The sequence below is a fragment of the Melanostigma gelatinosum genome (assembly GCF_949748355.1).
Source record: "Melanostigma gelatinosum genome assembly, chromosome: 23".
Taxonomy (NCBI): Eukaryota; Metazoa; Chordata; class Actinopteri; order Perciformes; family Zoarcidae; genus Melanostigma; species Melanostigma gelatinosum.
The window spans coordinates 8594764-8607557 of record NC_136656.1 but is presented as its reverse complement, the minus strand read 5'-3'; the positions used below and the strand labels follow the sequence as shown (position 1 = coordinate 8607557).

The 12794-nt window shown below is 43.3% G+C and overlaps 1 protein-coding gene across 4 annotated transcripts in view; it reads right to left on the bottom strand.

Annotated features, from left to right (window-relative positions):
- The window catches only part of LOC306796644 (receptor-type tyrosine-protein phosphatase delta), a 118219-nt gene that overhangs the window by 46664 nt on the left and 58761 nt on the right, over positions 1–12794 (bottom strand). The window lies entirely within an intron of this gene.

The window sequence follows — 12794 nt, the reverse complement described above, 5'->3', positions numbered from 1 at the left end:
GCCAAAGAGGTTCATGTGCACCTTTTTACGTTTTCCTTTCCCCGCTGTGATATCGCTAATTAGTGTCTTCCGCTGCTCTCGTAAACTGCACACTTTCTTCATTCAATTTTCACGCGGAGACATCAGCCTGGAAACAGCTTTGAGATGCCACAGCCTGCACGCAGCCAAACGACAATCATGGCCGCCTTCCAACAATGCTTTTGGGTATCTGGCACGAGAAACCAACGCGATGGATAAATCCTCTCAGAAATAGACTGTATTACAAATGAGTGACTTCAGACTGAACTGCAAAACTTTCCGATGCAACTCTGCGTCCCCGACTGAACTGACATGTGTTTTGACAGCGATGGAGGGGGTATTGTCTGCTAAATGTTTGAATGAATGAATGAATTTCTTTCCATACTTTGAACACTGGTCCTTTTCTTGGCAGCAGTGCGCTGTTAGTTCCACCGGACGTCCTGCCCCATGCATCCTTATGGTTTATCACTGGAAGTCCTTGGCACGCTGTGCAATATATAGCATACACTTATCCCTTTCAGTATCCATTACGGTAATGAGAGCTGCCCCGGCTTTACTCTTGTTCAAAGTTTGGCACTGTGTTTTGCGTGTCGCTTGCACAAAATTGATTTGCTGTTCATTAAGACAAATACCACTTAACCACACAATTCACCTCAGTCACACCAGCCATATTTAGTTCACGTCACAGTTAAAGTATGAACGTTAAGCTGAAGGACAGACCCAATCCTCGTGTAAAACCTGAGGAAATCCCCCTTTTTTGTTTTTCTTACCGCCGCTCATATCTGCCTTGCAGTCATTAAAGGTGATGCATGGTTAGGGACGGTGTATTATGTTCATTTTAGGTGTTTATGTGATAAGCTGCAAGAATTCTATTCGCGATCAGCTTGCTCTATTTCTGATTTACAGTGACAACGCAGTAAAAAACTAATCATGTAATGTGATCATTGTACACATCATGACTTTTTATATCTGTTTTTTTTGTTTTTACAATCAACACATTCATTGAAAGAGTTCTCTGGTATTCACACATATATGTTATAATACAAATGTATTGACGTTGGTCACAGCAACTTACTTCTTCCAAGAGTATCACATTCACAAGGAATGCGGGAATAGTGAGTCAAGAGTATCCCCGATCAAACACAATAGCCGGAAGCGAGCGCTGGGAGCACGAGTGCATGTTGAATGTCGTAATTGGATGTGACGATCCACGCGAACTAAAAAGCAACTCCTGTGAAATTGCAAGATATTGTAAAACAAAGTGCTGAAGAGATCATAATGTAACTGTCCTTTAAGAAGCCCGGCTTGTTTCTCATGCTGCTGTATGCAATGCCCCAGGTTGTTCCTGAACAGGGTGTGAGGCAACATTCATTTGTAAATGGTGTCCTCAAATATGTGGACAGCAAAACCACGGCAAGTCTGTCTGATTTGCACTGCTGATTGACTGCAGTGTGGTTCACTGACATTGTGGAAACGTATAAAAGTGAGGCCTGGGTCAAGTGTACAAAAGGGCACTTTCACAGAACCCATCTTCCATATCTTATAGAATGCGTTTGTTGCATGACGCTCGCCCGTAACTCTGGTGCAAGGCAGCTGATGTGACTCCAGGCAGTGCGTTTAAAAGTAATGACCTGTTACAAAAGGTTCCTGGCCTTTGAATTCTTGCTCAGCCCACAAATGTATTTTACAGCTGCTTTGTGCACTCGCGCTCATCGGGAATGGCCACAAAGTCATGACTTCAACCGTGAGGTATCTCGAAACTTTTCTTGTGCCGGACTTTGACTTACGACACACAGGCAGAATAACAAACACCAGCACTTTGACGTTCTCAAGCTCCCGCACAGCTCCCAGCAATACCCTCACTCACTTCAGAAAGAGAATTACCATTGTGATAATAAATAAAGCGAGGGGAGTTCAACACATTTGCTAACTTGTGCTGTGATTAACAACTCGCGTCAACGGAGCCGCAGCAGCATTTCCCTTCCAAGGCAAAGCCTCCGAAATGAAATCGGATGAATCACTATGTAATTCAAGCCGCGGCCTGTTTGGTGTACATTTAGGAAAAGTTGGGTTATTGACAAAGTGTTAAAAGTAAAGAGGAGCCAAGCGGCTAGTGGTTTTTTCCCCATGTGCTATGTTTGCAGTTCTGCTAAGTGTCAAGAGGTTGTTTTTCGGCTTGTGGTTCCATTATTCCATTATCAGCAAAGAGCCACTTCATTACCCCTTTAGTAACCCTGATCTGCATCCTGATAGGAGCAGCAATTGGTTGGCTTGTTGTGCTCTGTGCTTTGGGGCTAATATATGCCGTGTGACTTGAACATCCAGCCACAAGCTACCGGTACAGTGTGTGGAAGTCAAAGCTGAAATGGGGAAACAGCTTCCTTATTCTACCTTGCTGCAAACTGCAATCTCAAGGACAGGCTATAAGACAAGGGCAGTTTCTGCTTGATGGAGCCGTACTGTATATTCAACAATGGATCTACACACTAAATGAGATGGAAGGGAGAGAAACGCTGAAGTCACCTTCTAAAGAAGTGCTGAGCACTGGTGCTTGATATAAAAAGACTCCCAATGACAATTTGCACACATTAGCCACTGCCAGGCTATTGGGCCATATGAGTGTGCGGTGCCAAGTATGGGAGGAGTATAAAAAAAAGGACATTGGCTCAAAAAGTACATCAGTGAGCAGATTGCTGCTGAAGACATAAGGCCAGTGGACATAAACTCAGCCCATTAGCAGATTATATCTATTGATCACTTGTACAAAATAGGTGCACAAGTGGAATCGCATTTTCCTCGTACCAAAAACCAGTGGCCATTTCGGTTTCTGAAATGTTCATGAAGTCAGCACAATCTGTGGTTGTATTGCAGTCGCTGGCGATAAACACACACAATCACGCTGTGTTCAAAGTAAACTTGTCACCTGTCGTAATGACTGGTGTTGCAAACTCAAGTAATATCCTCCTTGTTTAGGCTCAAATTAAATGAGCCGAATTAAGTCTCAGCAGATAAAGGTGCCATTCAACTGTTAACATGTTGGCGCGACAGCAAGGCACTTTTGTGTTAGTGTAGACTGAGGGTTTGTTTACAAGGTACTACAGGGCGAATGCAGTTACATCTACGGAGTGTAATTCATGAAACAAAAGGAGTGCAACCAGACTAAAACCAACGCCAGGGCATGTGCTTGAGTTTAATATGTGGACAGCTGTGGGAAAGCGGCTACAGGAAACCAAATAAAAAGCATGTTCCGCTCTCCTGCACAGCGCCGACAGCAAACCCACCGCTGTGTCTTTTTCTCTGGTGTACGATAGACCATTCGCAGAGCAGAGGGTTTTTTTGGAGGAGGCAATTACACAGTCGGTTGGCGTCGCCAGATATCGGTAGTCTGCTAATATTGCATTGTGCTTTAGCTCGTAGGTGGGACATTGTATCGGTAATGATGATTGACATTCAAATAGTGAGCGGTGGTGTCAAAATACAATTCAACATTCCTCATTGCGTAGTGACACAAAAAGCAGTAAAATGCTAAGAATACTGAGTGCGAATCTTACACTTAAGTCGAATTGAGTAAGATTTAATGTCACTGAAAGCACATTTGGCTCCAATATTACAGATTAAGTACAAATTAATCTGAGAAGGGAATAAAGCTCTGTTGCACTGTTCTTTCCGAGTGAAGCCATAAAAACATAAACCTTTCCGGTCACATTCTGGCTTATGTTCCGTGGTTGCTGCACAAGGATTGGATTTGGTCCGATCCTTTTCTTCCCAAGCGGAACAAGACTCTTCACCCTGCGGTTGAGGTTATTCTTCAGGGAAAATCCCCGCGGGCCAAAAATAAGATATATTTGTTGGCCGTATTTGAGTGGATACAATCTCCTCAAAGAGGCCGTCGCAGGTCACTCGCTGTGTCAGCGTGCTGGAGAAAACGTGTGGCAAGACCTATTGTTGTTTGAGGATCCCTCCTCGCCACAGATGCCGGATTACAGAAGTGTGGGAATTCGGGGCAGATGTCTTAAAGTGTGACATTCTTAAGATTTACACTGCTTTCTCTTCGGCCCTAAAGATTATCCTTGGCCAGTTTAGGAATCAATCTGATTCTCGCTACCCCTCCCCAGATATTTCAGCCAGAACAAAAAGATGAGCCACAAAACATTACCCGTGGAGTGTGACAGCACTGCTTATTTTTCTCAGCAGCCTGAGCCAAAGCCATTTTTGTTTCCCCACCACACCATAGCACATCATTCGAAGTTGAGGGACAGTGATTAAAGCACTTTCCACGTTCGGGGGGGAAAAAAAATCCCAAAGAAGATAGAATAATTTAGCAGGGTTAGGGTGCTAATCATGTTCATCATACACTCTTGCTGCTCACAAGGACGTCATTTGGAATTGGCTTGTTTCATGGGTTGCTAATGCATTAGCTTTAGGACTTGGTGGTTTATAAACACGTAAAAGGTAATTAACAAAGGAAACTTGTAGAAGTGATACGATAGAAAGGAAATCTTTACACAGATAAATAAATGACATTTGGTCTTACATGGCAACATTGCCCATTGTAATTTGTTTAGTTCTCAAAAACGTGTTGCAAGCCTAGTTAATACATCCGCTCAGAGACGACCTGAATCCTCTTCAACAAAATGTTCCGTTCGGCTCCTGTTAAACTGACATAGTCAATGATTATTGTTTTTTCCTTTGGCATGGGAGAGGGGAATGTTAATTATGCTTTTGTTTTCACGCAAACAAAATTACTCAACCAAACGTAAGAGCTCTTGATTAACAAAGGCAGACGGCAATTCCATTTTGTGCCAATTCTATGACGGCATCTGCTCCATTTCTCCTCTTCCCCTCTCTCTAATGTTTCACCACTTTCACCCACATAGTTTGTTTCCTTGCTCTACTTACAAGGTGCACTTACCGCTGTGGTGCAAAGGTGTACTTTTACAATCCAGCGCCTAGTGATTGACAGGTTCTAAATCTAAAGCCACCCTTTGCTTTATCAGCCACCTGCAGCTTGGTTCAACGATCTCAAACCTGGACTAAGACAGAGTTACTTTAATCAACACTCCATCATGCTGACTCTGAACTTTTGCAAAGGTGAAACTTGTCCCCAAATCAATTTTTCAAATCAAACACTAGAGCTCCTATCCCTTATTTCCTTTGCCCAACGAAAAAACACAGACATTTGATGATATTGATTTTATTAGATTGTTTGTTTTTAAGTGAGACTACTATTGCAGAGCTACAAGTGAAAGTAACGCATAATTCATTCAGAGTCTGACAAGCATCCTGAGTACAAAAGCACCTGTTCATCATTGCTGAGCAAAAAAGGAGGAATGACAAACGGAGATGTCTGAATTTTCCCCGAATGCCCTCAGAGAATCCAAAGCATGTATTTATCTCAGTGATGCATCCGAGGGCTGTTTGGCACACATGTTGTCCAGTCTAAATAAGATTAGGTTTCCCACTGGAGCTTCCTATGAGCCAGAATTCCCAAATAAGCCTCCTGGCACCTGCACTGGGTAGATATTGCTTAAGTAATCCAATAATAGAAAACAAAATACTCAGCACTTCGTCTATTAAGACAACAGTGTGTGGTAGGGCGGACGATTCTGAATTTCAGCTTCCTCAGTTGTTTTTCAGGGGTTCACAGGCGAGTCACCTTCAAATAGTTTTAAAACATGTTGTGTATCAAGACAGATTTTTTTTAAATTATTATTCTGCAGACTGGAAAAGCGCTCAAATCTGAGGGCGAGTCCCAAATATAAGACAAACCGATATGAGAAGTAGCAAAGCATACAAAGCTTTCCAGTGTAGGTTTACAAATGCGTCGGGTTAGAATCAATCGTGTAGTATTTAGCAGAGTGCTGGAGAGTCTGCTATGAAAGCCCATGATCCATTCACTTCAGTCTTCATAACAGTGATGGAGTGGCTAACTTAGAGAGAGGATTATGTCAGTTTTTGTGTCTACTGTGTTTCAAGGGCCTGTTTTCACAGTCATTTATTATGAAGGAGGGTGATTTTAGGTGGAAAATAAAAAACAATTCCCGTCTGTACATTTGAAATGACTGCTATGGCGTACACACACGGGGGGCTTTCACAAAGTACAACAAAAGGGACATGTTTTTGCAAATGTGTCCCAATATACTGAATATTTTGCAGTGAAAAATTGGGTTCTTTCATGCAGCACAGAAGAAGTTTAGCCGGGCTGACGACGGCATGCTTTAAGACATCACTTTGATTCAACACGCAAATTAATTATTACTGTGAATGTGCCAGAAATGGCTCAAGCAGATAATTCCAATTTTCTATAATAGTTTTAAGAGGAGCAGGCCCACTTCAACACAAAGTGGCATCAAGTCGCATTAGCGCGTTACCTCTAAAAGGTAGTTCAGTCATTTGCTGAGCAAATGCGGTCTCTTTGAGAAAAACCGCAAATGCCAGAGGGACCATCTCGTATCCACTCAAATTTAGTTTTACCCGTGTTGCCTAAAGGAGCGAAATAGGAATGGATTGAGAAATACCAGTGTGTTCCTTATCCTGTGATGATGAACGGAGGAGAGAAACACAGGAGGAGGAAGGTGAAGGCACAGAGAGCTCCGGTAACCCGAGGTTCACGGCACTCTGTCTCTGTGAAAAATAGCATCGTCTCCCCCTTTGCCCCGCACTGATTGTTTCTTCCATAAATCCCCTTTGAGATTGTATAATTAATTGAATGCTGCTTATTTGTCATTAAAAAAAAAACCCTCTCCTAATGCCTGAGATTATGAGGAAACCATTGTAGAGTCGATCTATTAATCACCGAGCCTTCTTCCCCCCCCAGAAAAACCTTCACAGATGAACAATTCAAGCCGTTCCTCATTCCGGATGACATTGGAGAACTAGTTGTGAAACTTTTAGTTGACACACTGTTGTCATGGTGCATTCTTTCTTTTACACGCGTGTGAAACGAGTACATTTACACTTCCTTTGTGGATCAGACAATAACTACATATTACCATGAAAGACACAACGCACATCTGTCGTGTTAATCTACAAAAGGGAGCAGCTATACAGTTGACAATCATGGGCAGATTTTGGATGGATATTTTTTGAATGATTCGGGTTGAAATTGATAAAAACGCGATCGAGGTCAAAAATGATTTTCAATGGAATATGCTTGAAAATGACCCCGTCTGCCGTTCCCCCGGAGACATTTTCTATGGCCTTCGCTGCTCGGGGCAGATTGGATCAGCCGAGCACCGGGCATGCATCGGAGATGTACGCCACCGCTTCTGGTGAGGCGCCCCAACTCTCCCCTGGCCCCCACGTCATTCATAAACATGACGGATTAGCTGTGATATTCTTCCATTTACAACATAAGCAAAGGGAGTCGGAGGAGGAGAATGAAAGCAGTGAGTGTTGGTGTCGGATGCCCCTAAGGGGTATAGTACTAACATGGATGGGTAAAGAGGAAGATGAAGCAGGAAGGGCGGAGAGGGGGTCTTTCTCTACAGGCCTGGATGGGCAAGCAGCAAGCCAGGCACAAAGCTCCATTTACTGGCTGTTACCTTGAGCAATGCTTCCATTTACTTCAGAAAAAGGTTTATTTGGTTCAGTTGGGCAAAGAAAAAAAAAAACTGCTCTTATCATCTTGTCTGCCATCAGCACTTTTTCTGTTATTATCAGCAACATTCAAAGAAGGGGGGAGAAAACAATTTGTCAATGTTTTTGAATTACGAGCCAAACACAAAGGTAAAATGTCTGTTGCCTATTTTCTCTCAACTCCATGAGACACACTTGAGGAAGCCTCTTCTTCTTTTCTTCCGAGCTTTTTCGTAACAGTCCATCAACCATCATTTGATCCTCTCGAGTGCATTAAACATTCACGACTAAAGAGGACGTGGCGGGGAACACATAAACAAGCACACACGACCGTCTCCTTGGAGACACCCCTGTCACTTTGAAGCACATACTGCGAGACATCTGTCCTGCTTTTATCTTTCAGGCTTTTCCTTGTATAGTCACCCTCTTACCGCCCACTTGGGATGACTCCATGACGCTTGATGTGTCAAATGTTTAATAAAGTGTACGTTTGCGCATCAATATTTATCATAAAATAATATTTAACTCTGTGGGTTGATTTATTTGTGTTTGTCTTTTCAGGGGACGCTGATAAAGAAGCTGGAGCCAGTGAGGGCTGAGAGAATCAGCAACCAGGTGAGTCTGCTGACTGGGCAGGAAAACTAAGACAGAAGGCCAAACTGTGAGACACTGAGCTGCTTCATTAAGCTTCATGTACTGTACATTCAGAAGCAGGTGGGTCAGGTTGATCAAACGGGCATTTCTAATACTCTGGCTTGGATTGTCTCTTGGCATATCTTTTGAGTATTACCGGAAATCGGTGTGTGTGTGTTCAGGTTAAATGGACTGCACGGGACTGTTTGTGTGTATGTGGTGTGTCTTACTTTACTCGCAAGAAAGCATCCTATCAGCTGCCAGAATGCATCCACAACCTGCTCTGAGCTTTAATCACGTTCAGCATTTTGTGCATGACCAGATATCGTTATGGGTCGCGCCCCAGGACTCTTAAATTTGAACATGGTGTCATCAGACCCAGACGAGTACTCTGGGAGACCTGCCGTATAAATGTCTGAGGAAACCGACATCATACAAGTTCCCTTCCTTCTGAGAAAGGGAAAAACCGAGCAACAGCCATTTCAATAATTGATAGAGCTAAAAGCTTGCTACAGGAGAGGGGAGTATAAAGATTATTCATGCATGCTGACATCCTGCAGAGAAGGACCTCATGGCTCTCAAAGAGCCCTAATGGAAAACGGGGTTATATCAGGCAGCTCAAATTCATCAGACGGCCATTCTCCCCAAACATGACCAGGGGGGGATGATGGGTGTCACAGCAGGCGGTGGATGGCATTGTTTTATTCTGGAAATTTTGATATTGAGGCCACATGTTTTGAGATCTGACGGCTGGGTTTAGCGCTGATGAAACTTGTGATGAACTTGTTTTGTCCCCCTTTCATGCAGCCATAAAACATTTCATTATTAACTGCGCCCATCTTTGCGGTACTGAATGTGATAATCTATCGGCAACTGATTACACCCAGAAATCAATTCTTGCCACTTTCTCTGTCCAAAGTTGTTTGGCTGTAATTAGCGAGAGCAGCCTTCACAGCTTGAAAGGTTTCTCAAATGCATTAAGGACGACCCTGCAGTGCCCAATTAATCGAGTAGAAAATGACTTGAGTGGAGCTACGATCAAAGCTACTAGCATCAGCACCCCTCGACTACCTCGTCATGGAATATTTCTGCGTTACATTCTCCCATTTGCACGAATTCAGATAGTCCTTTATCAAGCTCAAAAAAGATCAAAGGTCTGATCTTATGATTGGCATAACTATACAGTTTTAGAGGATGTAGCAGCGGTAAGCATGCTAACATGCCGAGCTGTGGTGTTGATCTTATACCTGCTAAACTGTGGCCTGTTGGCATTGTCACTGTGAGCACATTAGCTCAGGCTAGCATTTATCTCAATGCACAAATGCAGCCTTACAAAACGGTTAGCATGGCTGCATGTCGTCTCTTTTTGTCTTGTTTACTTTAACACACACACAACAATGTATATCAAATATCTTTAAAAGCCAAGAAACATTTTTCAGGTGTGTAACTTCTCTTCACCATATTTTATTTACTGTTCAACTCTGCTTCCACAAGATGTGGGGAAACAATTAGCATTTTTTAATCACTCATCTAATTACGCTGCCAGTAACAGTGAGGTCACTGAGGAGAACAGTGGCATCTAAGGAAAACAAACAAACCGAAAACACATTCCTCATTTGTCTGAATCAATAATTATTAATTCAGGAGGCTGTCTTTACTTGAATTCAAACAAATACAGAGCCGCAGCGTGTGCAGAGTTGTCTATCATGTTCAGTGTGCGGTCCAAGTGCCTTTGTGGCTCCAACAGATGTTTCCTCACACGCGATGCAGACTGTAAAGTCTAACATCCATCTTGTTGGCAGCGGTTATGCCTGAAATCATCTCGCGTACAATGCAGAAACTGATTGGCTCCCACCATTAACCACGCAGCAAGATATCAGGGTCTTTTCTTTTCTCTTTTTCTGAGAAGAGATCAATTTCTGTGAGGACAGTCAACTCCATCTTTTTAATTACAATAATGAACAGCTTGTCATCTTATGCTCCAGTTCTGTGACGTACGAGAGAAGTCTGGAATTGAGGGGAGAGGAGCATCAAATCAGTATTGGCCAAATCCCAAGCAATAACTCTGCCTGTGGATTATTTTATGAAATATCTAATGGACATGAAGACAATTGATGATCTGTGAAAAACCTGCAAAAACAATAGTGGCTTCTGAAACACCACAACTGGTGACGAGGACAATTATGTTGAAGAGTCCTGCCTACTGTTCGAGGATAAATCAGGATGACTTCATAGTGCACCGACCACTTAGGTTAGACAATTCACTCAGAACTAAAATGCTGTTGCAAGAAGTCTATAATATCGTAGTTTAATGTAACAAAAGAGTTAAACTCCAACAGTGACTCAGCATGTTTCCACACCACCACTTTTGGAGGGAAACATTTTTTTTCTAACAAAATGGAGTGTTCCATGTGGCAGCCCAGGCCCTGCCGTCTATAGAACTCCCGCCAGTAAATTGTATGGTAGCTGCCCCCCCGCAGTAGTTTTACAATGGTCACTTGCTTCATCCCCACTGCTTCCCTTGCTCCGGCAGTCCGAGACAGCTGACATAGCATTTATCTCGCAAAGCAATTTGAGCATGCGGTACAGCTTTTGTTCATCCCTCACTCTGCGCGCAAGAGCACGCAGATTAAAAAATGAAAATGATGGTAAGGAATCAGCTTTAAGGTACATTTAGAATTATTGTTATCAGTCACTCTTCACAGGCGCGTCCATACCGTTCGCCTTGACCTGCATCTCGGGGATATTGGTGAACTCGGCTTGGAATATAAATGAATCCCTTTTTGATGTCTTTTGTGAAGGACGACACCATTTTTGTTCTGACAATGACAAAGAGCCGAGCGCATACATTGTCTATGAATAATCACTGATCATGTAGCAGCCCTTTCATTGTATATGGAAAGATCCGTCTCGGCTACACGGCTTTGACCGTGCCATTGCACCATTCCATACAAATGGAAATGATGCATTCTGTTTTTCCGTCACAGGAGAGCGGCTTCCCATTTTCCGCTCCCACTGTCAAGTTGTGCACAGCTGCATAAGTTTGCACGCCTGTGTGTGGGGCACAGGAAATGGCTGTTGACAGCATAATGGGAGTGTGAGGATGCAATATAAATCCTTAATCATGCCTGAATCATGAACTGCAGCACCCAAATCCACACATCATTCTTCTGGAACTACTCCGAGCAGAGAGTGTGGACCCTGTGGGGTGTCTCTGCTACATTTTCTGAGTATTTCTTTTGTTTACTTTAGTTAAACGTGTACAAATGCCCTTGCATCGTCTAGTGACAGATATACAGGCTCTCCATGAGTCCACACGTGTACGTAGATATCTTACGGGGGCATATTCATAAATTAGATCAAATACCGCTTCACCGAAATCATATTCCAGCCGTGACACCCAAAATGTGCTGTTTCTCCATTTGTCAATCCCTTCCTGTCGTCCTCAATTACAGAGCAAATCACGACGACCTTAATTCAAAGACCCGAGTCGCATATACGTCGAGTCATCGCCGAGTTAATCAAAACAGAGGGCCCAGAAAAAATAGTGCGCTGACGAAACCCGTAGCTCACGCTGTGGCCCAGCAGATGTGACTCTGGAAATCATTACGTTTCAGGGTTCGCCTTTCATGCAAATCACTTCCCTGAGCCTGGAAGTTCATTGCTAATGGCACTTACTATCAAGTTAGAGACACATTCGAAGACTAATATCCCCTCCCGAACTTTGGATTCGTCACCTCAAGTCCCCTCTCCTCATTGCATGGCTATTACAACAATGTGCTTTTCCCTCATGGAATCAGGCATCGCCCCCTGCGGCAAGCCTCCCACAACAGCTGCTTTGCAGTTGTTTCCACAGACCATTGGAGCCCAAATGCACTAAGCAGTCACTTTATATGTATTAGGCCTGGTGTAGTAGCACTTGTTTGTATTTGCTTATTTATTTGTCTCTACTACACTGAAAGGGCCCAACTATTTTGCTGCTCATGGTGACAGATGGGACTTAAACTAAATGTGAAGTTGCATTTTTTTTCAAACTGCAGTTTACGTCAGGTGGAATGATGAGCGGCAAACCAGCAGCGCTGTGTTTACCGTACTGTACGGAGTAGCTTTGGAAGGAGGGAGCTTTTTGGTCTCCAAAATAATATATAATGCCTCCTTGAGGCAACCTTGTGTTACCCATACAGTACGCTGCCCCCACAATGCATTGTGTCAGCTTACGCCAAGCTTCCTGAAAGTCATCCTTATGTTGGGTCTTTGGCTGTATTAGGGATGTGTACAACTGAAGTTATAACTGCTGGAGTGTAAACTCAAAGAATATGGCTTGCTGGAGGTTATGTTCTCACAGCAATGCTTTTCCGTGTCAGCGGCCAGCACTGCGGCATCATTTCCCCTTTTGTGTATATTTGATTTTCATCTTGCTTCCCTTCCCTTTGTCCGTCAAGCCAAGACTGTTATCACTGCTCACAGTAATTATTCAGGTCTTAACAATGCGTTTCCTCTGTCAGACCGACAACACACCAGATGTCGAGCAAATGTAAATGCTTGACATTGGTGTTGGTTTGGAT